The sequence below is a fragment of the Tenrec ecaudatus genome, chromosome 5 (assembly GCF_050624435.1).
Source record: "Tenrec ecaudatus isolate mTenEca1 chromosome 5, mTenEca1.hap1, whole genome shotgun sequence".
In the NCBI taxonomy this organism is placed as follows: domain Eukaryota; kingdom Metazoa; phylum Chordata; class Mammalia; order Afrosoricida; family Tenrecidae; genus Tenrec; species Tenrec ecaudatus.
The window spans coordinates 163,358,785-163,370,287 of record NC_134534.1 but is presented as its reverse complement, the minus strand read 5'-3'; the positions used below and the strand labels follow the sequence as shown (position 1 = coordinate 163,370,287).

Genomic DNA, 11,503 nt, shown 5'->3' with positions numbered 1-11,503 from the left:
TCACATGCATATGAGGTGATTGAAAATAGCATGGCTTGAGCTAGTTCTTTTTTTTTTTTTAATTTTAACAATTTATTAGGGGCTCATACAATTCTTATCACAGTTCATACATATACATACATCAATTGTATAAAGCACATCTGTACAGTCCCTGCCCTAATCATTTTTTTCTCCTCTTTTCTTTTTTTACATTTTATTAGGGACCCATACAACTCTTATCACCATCCATACATATACATACATCAATTGTATAAAGCACATCCATACATTCCCTGCCCCAATCATTCTCAAAGCATTTGCTCTCCACTTAAGCCCCTTGCATCAGGTCCTCTTATTTTTCCCCCTCCCTCCCCTTTCCCCCCTCCCTCATGTGTCCTTGGTAATTTATACCTCGTTATTTTGTCATATCTTGCCCTATCCGGAGTCTCCCTTCCCCCCTTCTCTGCTGCCCCTCTCCCAGGGAAGAGGTCACATGTGGATCCTTGCAATCAGTTCCCCCCTTCCAACACACTCACCCTCCACTCTCCCAGCATCGTCCCTCACACCCTTGGTCCTGAAGGTATCATCCACCCTGGATTCCCTGTACCTCCAGCCCTCATATGCACCAGTGTACAGCCTCTGTCCTATCCAGGCCTGCAAGGTAGAATTCGGATCATGGTACTTGGGGGGAGGAAGCATCCAGGATCTGGGGGAAAGCTGTGTTCTTCATTGATACTACCTCGCACCCTAATTAACCCATCTCCTCTCCTAAATGCCTCTATGAGGGTGAGCTAGTTCTTAAAGAGGCCTTAAGGAAATACAGAATTTGTAAAAGTAGAAATAACATTTAAATAATGGTTTAGAATAATAACAATAACTCATTTTGAAATTTTCGAATTCTTTTCCTAGTAGAACACCATGGGAAAAGGATGGTCACTTACTGTGTAACCTTAGGCAAGTTTCTCAGACACCATCAGATAGCCTGCTCGGGCTCAGTAAAATGGGAATATTAACAGTACCTACCTCATACAACTTTACTCAGTAATAAAGTCCCATGCCACAAATGTTTTAGCCATTTCTTTTCCTCTGCCTCAGCTACTGACTGCCAAGTAATTTCTAGTGCCTATCCTCGCCAGCGCTGCTCCCCCTCGGAAGTCTTACCATCCAATTCCCCAGTCTCCGAGCATGCTCCTGAATCTTGCAACAGCCTTGCTTTAGGATCCGCACTGCAGGAAATCCTCACCTCCAGCAAAACCATCAATCCGGCAGCCATGCTGCTTCCTCGGGTTCTATCAACCACCTCATGCCTCAGAGCATAAATCTTCTGATTATATTTGAAACCATATGGAATTTCTATTATTAACTAGTTGACCAACAAAATAGCATTTCGTGTGGTTCAAACTAATAATAAAAATGTGGTGATTTTGCCAGCCAGTGGATTCCAGATCATTAGATTCCCAACTTCAGAATTCATAGGAAATGAATTTCAAAGGCATGAAATATGCAGGCAAGATGATAATACAATTTTAACCCCACTGGCTGCCAACACTAAATAGCTAGCAGGATACAGGCTCGACTGATTTTCTTATTAGGAGCTTGACTGACGGAACTTCTACCCTTGCAGCCAAGGGCTGTCTCGTCTAGAATGATGATAACCAGTGCTCAGGGTTTTTCTGTCTTCATGATCCCAGGCAACATCAGTACATATTGAAAAGAGAACTGAATAAATGATTCATGAACCTCATTCTTAATCCCCATTCTATTAGTAAATAGGCCCATGATACTAGCTGCCTCTAAAAGAATATGTATTTTATTTTCTTTCTATTAGGAACACTGCTTTACTACAACTGCATGCGATCAACCTGTGGGAATTTCCCCATTGTACTCCTTCTCTGAGTTGCCATACACACCTCCCATTGCTATCGGCAATCTTTCTCTGAGCTACCATACATTACTACCGGCCACCCCACCCCACCCCCCAGAACTCCAGGTGCCTCCCTCCGTTTTGCTTCTAGGATTTGCAACTACCAGCATCTTAGCACCCCTTCCTGAGAAGAAAATGAACCAGCACAGGGGTTGACGTCACCATCTGGTGAAAGCTGCGGGAGCCAACAGATGGAAAAATGAAAAATAGAACCAAACTCCAGGGAGGCCAGGGCAGACCTTGACTCCCTGGGTCCTGGGTCTTCAAATTAATCAGCAGGTCCTGAAGACAAGTTGGTTACAATCCTGGACCTACTAGGTCTTCTCCGGGGGACCTTGAACACATGATTTAAGCTAATCATTGTTTCATCTGCAAAATACAAGCAATAACAATTCCTTGCCAATAATGTTGTTGAGAGGATAGTTCAGACAGAAATATGACCTTGCCTTAGTGCCTAGTCAACAGGGAGAGAGCTCAGTGAGGATTGTGAACATTGTGGTTGTGTGGTTTCAGGCAGATCATTCTGAGTGAGCTGGCAGGCTGGACTAGTTCCAAAGGATTTAATTACCCCAAACTGTATGTGTAATATATGGCAAACCCAACCATTTCGAAAGCCTTTTTAACTTATATCTAAATATTTAAATGTTACCTATGTTACCTGCACCGCCAATCGAGGGGTTCTTTGTGCCCTACTGATGGTCCATGCCACTCTGACCCACTGACCTTGCACTCTTAAAGCATTGTGCTAGACAGGGTTCTCTAGAGAAACAAAACCAGGACACTTATGAATATATATATATATATATATATATATATATATATATATATATATATACAGAATGAAAGAATATAACAGCTAATTATCCCACACAGCAGTACAGAGGGCTCAGTTCAACTCACTTCCATGGAGCAGTTAATATACTGGAAGTCCGCTGGGTCCAAGGTCAAGGAAACAGACAGCTGAGTCTTCTAAAAGGCAATGCAGGCAGTCCAGCCACAGGCAGCAAACAGCAGGGTGGGTCACCAACAGCCAGCAAGATGACAAGGCCTGACAGTCCCAAGTTCAAGCAATGTACACACCAGCAGCAAGGCGAAGCAGGTCTCCAGGAACCTCAAGCTCCAGTGACATGATCCATAGCTTGGCAGTCCCACAGATAGCTCACCAGTTGAGGCAGAGAGCTAGCAGCCACACACTGGTACAATCACCAGCAAGCAAGAGAGAGGCATGGCTCACTGAGCCACTTATCTCTTTGCCCTCCAATCAAACTGGGACCTTATTAATCCCACGTGTTCTTATTGCCAAGGTTGGCACAATAAACCTACCTATCACAAGCACTAAAGATCTACTTCCATTGTATTCTCACAGCAGCCAGCAGATAAAGGAAATGGCCAAACCAGGCATTTTCCAGAGTATACATAAGGGAAGTAGAACTATCTTCGTAGAAACTCCCCCACCTCCTTTTAACACAGGAAAGTCCAGCTGTATGGGTATGTAAAATATAATGTTAACTACATAGGAAGTACTGTGTTATTGAAAAGGAAGAACCCTATTAATAGGAAAAGTTATCTTCAACCAATTTCACAATATCCATTTATTTTCATTTGGCCAAAAGAACACTTCAGGCACTTAGTGTTTTAGCATTTTTCACTATGAAACACTTGCTACATGCCTTGATGAAATCTCTGGGTTAGTGTACTTGGCTGCTAACCAAAAGACTCACAGAGAAGAGTACACCCAGAGATGCTTCTGAAGAAAATCCTGATGAACAATCTTTACCAAAAACAGCCATTGAAAATCCTACTCTGACACACATGAGTTGCTATGAGTCAGACGCATTTGATTATAATTGGTACTGGTAATGTGAATTATTGTTTTTTTAGCATTTTTAGGGGTCACAAACCTCTGGGAGAATCTCATGAAAGCTATGCGATCCTCCCCCTAGAAAGATGTCCTTCTTGGATGTGTTAGGCAGGGTTCTCTAGAGAAACGAAACCAGGGCACTTATGATTGTATGCTTATAAGAGGATAGGTTTATACAGTGAGAAGGAATATAAAAGATAATTAGTCCACACAGCAGGACAGAGGGCTCAGTTCAACTCAGAGGAACAGTTAATATACTGGAAGTCCTTCAACTCATGTGGGCCGCTGGGTCCAAGGCCAAGGAAGTAGACTATGGAGCTTTCCCTCAGGTAAGACAGGCACAGACTGCCCTCAGGCAGCAGACAGCCAGGTGGGTCAGCAACAGTAGGGAGTATGGGAGCTTAGTGAAACAGGCTCGGAAGAAATCTCAAACTCAAGCAATGCACAGTGACAGGATCTACCAGCCTCAAGCTCAAGCGATGTTCACACCATCAGCATGGCGAAGCAGGTCTTGCAGGAGCCTCAAACTCTAGGGACATGATCCATGCGGCTTGGCCCACGGGTAGTGCAGCTCACTAGCTCAAGTAGCAGCTCTCTGGCCCGATCACCAGGGAAGAAGAGGAAGATGGGATGTCGGCTGTTTTTATTTCTCTTGGTCACCCTCCCATCAAATTGCAACCTGATTAAACTCCACCATGTGTTCCCATTGGCCTAGTTGGCACAATAAACTTAACTTTCACACTCTACCAGGATTGTCCCTCTGAATGAAAAGAAAGATTTCAGAGGTGGAAAGATGAGTTAGAATTACAACAATACCTTTTACTAGCTGCAATTCTGCAAAACAGTTATTTTTCTTAGGACTCAGTTCCCTTGTTTTCAAAATAAGGGTAATACGTGTTTACAGGTAGATAAAATAAGGATGTAATGATAATACCTGTAAAATACCCATCATGAGTACCTAAGACACTCCCATGTATGTTACATCTTATCATGTACTTGAATAGCATTTCCCAAAATATGTTTTTCCTCAATAAGACGTTACAAAAATTCAGATAGATAAAGAATGCCATTACAGTAAAACTAAGTTTGGAAATATTTACTAAAAATAAATTACAAATCAACTTCCCTAACACATATTTTGTCAGAGGCTTTGGCTTGGCAATGCTAGTGTGATTTTCCAAGTGGAAAATGGAGAATACAGTAATTTCACTTATTTATCTGGCCTTGTTTCCACGGCCATCCATTGGACACCATTTGGAAAATATAGCCCTGGATTGTAAGTGCTCCCACTAGACACAGGAACTATCAGATCCATTGTGGTACCCAAGCAACCAGCATTGGGCAGGCACTCAATAATACTTCATTGAACGAACAAATGAATGGAATATATTTGAGATATGTAAAATAAGAGGTTCTATTAATCCCGGGCTGTTCAAATTGTCCTACCAGTTCTTCTGTCCCCGAAGACCCATTTCCAATGCTAATTACTGCCCACATCTCTCTTATATAACGTTATCCTAATTAACAGCTAAACAAGTCTGTCAAAATTCAAGACCTTTCATGGTTGAAATAAACAAACAAGAAACAACCTTATCTCCGCCATTTTTGAAAATCGGGACCGTTCCCCGCCCGGTGTAGTTGCCGCCGGAATGGCAGCCTTTGCCGTGGAGCCCCAGGCGCCCGCACTAGGATCTGAACCAATGATGCTGGGTTTACCTGCGTCGCCAAAGCCAGGGATCAACGCCCAGTTTTTACCTGGATTTCTAATGGGGGATTTGCCAGCTCCAGTGACTCCGCAATCTCTGTCAATCAGTGATCCATCAGTAGGAGTGATGGAAATGCGATCACCTTTACTTGCAGGTGGATCACCCCCGCAGCCCGTTGTCCCAGCTCACAAAGATAAAAGTGGAGCTCCGCCAGTTAGAAGTATATACGATGACATTTCCAGCCCAGGACTTGGGTCAGCACCTTTACCTTCAAGACGATAGGCGAACATTTCAGTAATGCAGAGTCCTCTTGTTGGAGTTGCCGCGGGTACTCCTGGAACAGGGCAAGCTATGTTTAGTCCAGCGAATATTGGTCAGCCACGAAAGACTACATTATCTCCGGCCCAGCTGGATCCTTTTTATACTCAAGGAGATTCTTTGACATCAGAAGATCACCTTGATGACACGTGGGTGACTGTGTTTGGGTTTCCTCAAGCACCTGCTTCCTACATACTATTGCAATTTGCACAATACGGGAATATATTAAAACATGTGATGTCTAATACAGGAAATTGGATGCATATTCGTTATCAATCTAAACTGCAAGCTCGAAAAGTCTTAAGTAAAGATGGGAGGATTTTTGGGGAGTCCATCATGATCGGTGTAAAACCGTGTATAGATAAAAGTGTAATGGAAAACAGTGAAAGATGTGCTTTATCATCTTCATCTCTAGCCTTTACACCACCAATCAAAACCTTAGGTACCCCAACGCAAGCTGGAAGTACTCCTAGGATTTCTACCATGAGACCTCTTGCTACAGTGTATAAAGCTTCTACTAGTGACTATCAGGTTGTTTCTGACAGACAAACGCCCAAAAAAGATGAAAGTCTTGTATCCAAAGCAATGGAGTATATGTTCGGCTGGTAGTCCAATGAAAGCTAAGCTCAACTCTACCAGAAGAAGGCTGCTCCAGGCTACACTAAAGCAGCCGCATACTGCCAGTTCCTCTCGGTTAGTTATATAACCACTCTGGGCAATGTTGGGATGGGATCTCATACTTGTTTTAGAAGGTAAGGGAACAGCATATCTGTAGCTGGCACTTTAAAAAATGCTTGAGATATGTTTTTAAGAAACTAAAGATCTCTGTAAATAGGATGTTGTGCTTTCTGTGATAGTGCATGAGTAAGCACAGCAAGTAAGCATTGATTACTGTATATTATAAGATTGCATCTTTCGTGAGACTTCTTGGTCTCCTTGAGAACTGGGGATGAATTTCATGAAGTGGAACTGCACAGCTGCTCCTACCAAGACACAACATTGTAATTAGCAGTTTGAATTATGGACTTTTAATAGCATTTAATATTTGCATTATCTGTGCTTATATGTGTCCTTTCTATTGTGAATTGTCATCTTTTAGTGTTTTAAAATGGAAACAGTCTTTTTAAAAATTCACTAAAGTACTCAAGTTTCTTGATAATAAACTTTGTTAATTTTATGCACTGAAAAAAAAAAGAAATAACCTTATAATTAGAAATAAGAGAGAGCTTTCTTATTATAATAAAGAACACTTAAAATACTTAAGAAATATATATTTCATATTTTATACTCATAGATTAGAAGGCTCCATACTATAAAATTGTCAAATTTTCCTATATTGATGAACCCAAATAAAATAGATTTTATGAATATTAACAAGCTGATTCTAAAATGTCTATGGAAATATACTGTAAAAGAAAAAACTCATAAATTGAATTACATTAAAATGAAGAAATTCTATTCAAGAAAAGATACAAAACGAAAGAAAGAAAATAAACAGAATGAGGGAAGACATTTGCAATATATATACATACATATATTAAATCTTCCATAAGTAAATAAGGAAATGACAGAAAAACCAATAGAGAATGGAAAAAGTCAATTTTCACAAGCGTGTTCCAAATAACCAAGAAATGAATGAAGAGATGCTCCAGAGTTGAGACTAGCAAATGAAAGCCATAATGAAACACTATTTCCCACCCACCAGAATGATAAAATGAAAATTCTAGACAATAATAAATATAAGTAACGATGTGAATGAATTAAAACACTCATACACTATCAATGAGTATAACTTGTAACAATCACCTTGGAAATATTTTGACTACATCTTCAAAGTCTGAAGATATTCTTGTCCCAGGAATTCTGTCCTAGGCATGTACAGATATGCATACCTGCGTTTACCAAAACACATGTTCGAAAATCTCCCTAGTAGCACTAGCTGAAATCAGGAGACAAATCAATGTTCACCAATACGAGAATGGGTGATTAAACTGTGCTACATCGAGGCAATGGAGAAAGAAGGTGTATTCAGCAACGCACATGATGAAATGCTGGCACACACCACAACTTGGATGAATGCCATAAGATGTTAAGTTAAAGATGACAAATATAGAAGAAGGCACAATCTGTGACTTTATACAAAGTTTAAAAATAGGCAACACTAATTTATGTTGCTAATTTAGTCAAAATAGTGGCTGCCTTCTGTGTTGGCAGGGAGGGAGGGGAAAGGAGTTACTGAAAGGGGCAGAGATATTTCTGGCACATTAGTAATCTGCTGTTTCTTGATCTGGGCACTGGTTACAATATGTGTTCACATTGTGGATTTTATAGGGCTATAAGCCTATACATTATATGTGCTTCTGCATGTGTGTTATACAGTAATTAAATTTAATAAAATAAAGGGAGGGGAATTGACTTATTCAAACACATGATAGTTCAAATTTGTTTTGCTTTTCACCCTTAGTGAATTAAGAGAGAGCAAATAGGGTGTGGTAGTTACGTAATTTCATGTCAATTTGAAGATGTATAATAGTGTAGGGGTGGCATTCAACCTGTTAATCAGGTCACAGCCCCATGGTACCTCCTTTGTGGGCTTGGCCTTCTCCTAAGGAGCCCCCTCCTCCCCCTGGAAATCTCCCCCTCTCACTCTGCCTTCACCTTCCTGCTGGCTGACCCTGGGTTTCTGTCAGAACCATGGAGATGCATGTGCCCACCGTCATTGGATCCACAAGAGTTTGTACCCACCGGACTGTGATATTCCTGCATTTTGCATCACTGCATGTGACTATGTGAGTCTGGAGAAGGACTTGTGGACTAGTATCGGACATGTGGACTTGAGTTGGACTGGGCTGGGATGTTCTTCTGATATATAATTACTTCTTGATATTAAGCTCTTTCTTACACATATATGAGTGTCCCAGGATTTATCAAGTCAGCTGACCTAACACATGATAGCAGTATGAGAAGTAAAGAGGAAAAGGCGGGGGGGGGGGGAATATGGGATTATTTTTATCGAAAGCAGTAAAACTGAGACACAAAAAGAAAAGAAAGTAATTCTGCATCCCCAATTGTTATTGTGATAAAATTAACTTTTTGATGATTAAAGATAGGAATGCTCCATTCTCATTGTGTTTTGTATATAGGCCATGAAATAACCCTTCCAGGAGACAGGATAGGAAGTAAATTGGAATTATTTTAGCTCTCATAAGGACTCTACCCTCAAATAGAACAAAATGTCAAGTTTAATGATTTCTCCAAGCTCTAAGCTAGAAATCAATTTTAAAACTCATTTATTGTGCCATGCCTAGGTCACTAGTAGGCACTTTTAATAAGAAATTGCAGCTACCAGCTATGGGAGCTCTAATTTTCTGTACAAACTGTACTTGTCTTTTCCCAGAGAAAGATAACTACATCTATTAAATGATAAAGTCTCTCCCTAGGAATAAATTGAGAAATTAAAGTATAAACAGCATCATGAACTAAAATTGATTCTCCTAATGAAAAATAAAACCAGACCTCTACCTAACATGACAATCGAAGAATACAGAACTCTCAAGCAGAAAAAGAAAAAAAAATAATAAGAAAAACTATAAGTTATACCATATGCATACTGCCCTTGATTACATGAAACGTAAAGGTTTCTGCTCAACAAAGAACTACGTGGACAAAGTTTCAAGAAAACTGAAAGAATGGGATAAAATGGTGTAATATTCAGGACTGGCAAAGAATTAAAAAGAACCCTTGCAAATCAATAAGAAAAAGATACAAACTCCAACAGAAAAATGAAAAAGGATTTCAACAGGGCAATTTATAGAAGAGAAAATTAAAAGGCCAGCAAACAATTTTTTTTTCTATGTTCAAGGTCTTAGTCATCAGAGAAACACAAATCAGATCATGCTCGTATTACTTTTGTGATGTGAGGATAAGTGGAAACAAAAGAGTGAAGTCAAGGATTTCTCATCTTGCTTGGCTCCACACTCAAAGCAGCAGCCAAAAAATGAAACGACACATTGCCTGGGGTAAGTCTGCTGCACAAGACCTCATTAAGGTATTGACGAGCAAGGAGTCACTCTGAGGACTACGGTACAGCAATCCCCTCGTGTGCATGTGAACGTTGGGCATTGATTAGGGAATGCCCAGAGAAGAATCAATGCATTTGGAGTGTGGTGCTGGCGAAGAATGTTGAAAATATCGCGGGCTGACAAAAGAACAGATCCCTCTGTCTCGGAAGAAGTGCATCTAGAATGTTCTCTGCAAGTGAGGGTGGCATGCATGACTCCCTCTACCGGACTTGGGGCATGTTATCAGGATAGACCAGTCCCTGGAAAGGGCTACCGTGCTTGGTAAAGTGGAAGGGGAACGCAAAAGAGGAAGACTCAGGAGCTGCAACAATGGGCTCAAACACAGGAACAATTGTGAGGGCGAGGCAAGTGGCCAACAACTCCCAGGATCAACAGTCAACACAGGAGGTCACCAAGCCAGAGAACTGAAAGCTGATGAGCCACATGTAGGATCCAGGGCTAGCAAGATTTCCCAGTCTCCACATAGATTGGAAGCAAGCCATCCCTCAAGGAGATCTTATCAATGGGGGGATTCCTAGGTCTTAACTGCCAAACCACTGAGAATCCTGGCCAAACCCAGTTGACACACAGCCTTAACTATTGCAGTTCAAATACTATTTGCGGAACCATTGCAGCAACAGCTGACCCATAAGAAGACACATACCAGCGGGCTTTTAACAGAATCATTTGTACTAGAAGTTAGAGGCAAGTGAGTGTCTATCACCAGAACAGAGATGTAGCGAATGCACTACAAGACATCATGGAGGACTGCCTAGCTCTTAGAGTATAACAGACTCCATGTGCCAGAGGAACATAGATGACTCTTAAAGGAGTCATAAGATACAGGAGGAAATGTATAACCTGCCTTAGATATAAATTTAGAACACATGCACACCAAGCGGTAAAATAAATTTTGTAATAAACATAAACATAAATTTTAAATAGAATAGCTGCTCATTTTTAAAGAGAAATGGGAATAACTAAAATTAAAAAGAAAATACATTACACAAGAGAGGAGCCTTAGCTTAGCATTATGAATTAAAATTAGCTAGTTCTGATTTTCCAGTAGTTGGCACTACTACGGTAAAAGCTTTAACTGGGATGTGATTTTTTTCCTGTTATTGCTGAGAGATGGTGTTCACAGTAGCCTCCAAATTCTCAACCCAAGATATCCGTATGATTCTAGTTATTCATCACGTTATCACCATCATTTGATGAGATGACCGCTGAGCGGGAATAGTCTGTTGTACACCACTATAGTAGGTACTGTCATGGAGAGGATACAATTCGGAACACTTGCTCTGCAGAGGGCTATGCATGACAGTGGAAACCCAAACTCCATTTGCAGGGTCCACACACAGATTAGGCTTCCAGTCAGTCCCCTCTGACTGCAGTCCAGGGATGAGAATAGCCCTGCTCTCAGACAGAGGGCACTGTACAGTCGATCGTGGCAGATGTGTTGTTAGGCACTGTGTTAGGCTGGGCTGACTAGCGAAACAAATTCAGCGACACTCATATATGTGCAAGAGATAGCTTTACCAAGTAGTAGTTATATATCCGCAAAACATCCCAGCCCAGTCCAGGTCAAGTCCATAAATCTGATACTAGTCCATAAATCTGATACGAGTCCATAAATCCCTCTTTTGACTCACAC

The 11,503-nt window shown here is 40.9% G+C and overlaps 1 pseudogene; it reads left to right on the top strand.

The window, feature by feature from the left end:
- The first annotated feature begins 5,368 nt into the window (after positions 1–5,368).
- On the top strand, positions 5,369–6,647 carry LOC142449001 (nucleoporin NUP35 pseudogene; annotated as a pseudogene).
- Positions 6,648–11,503: the final 4,856 nt, after the last annotated feature.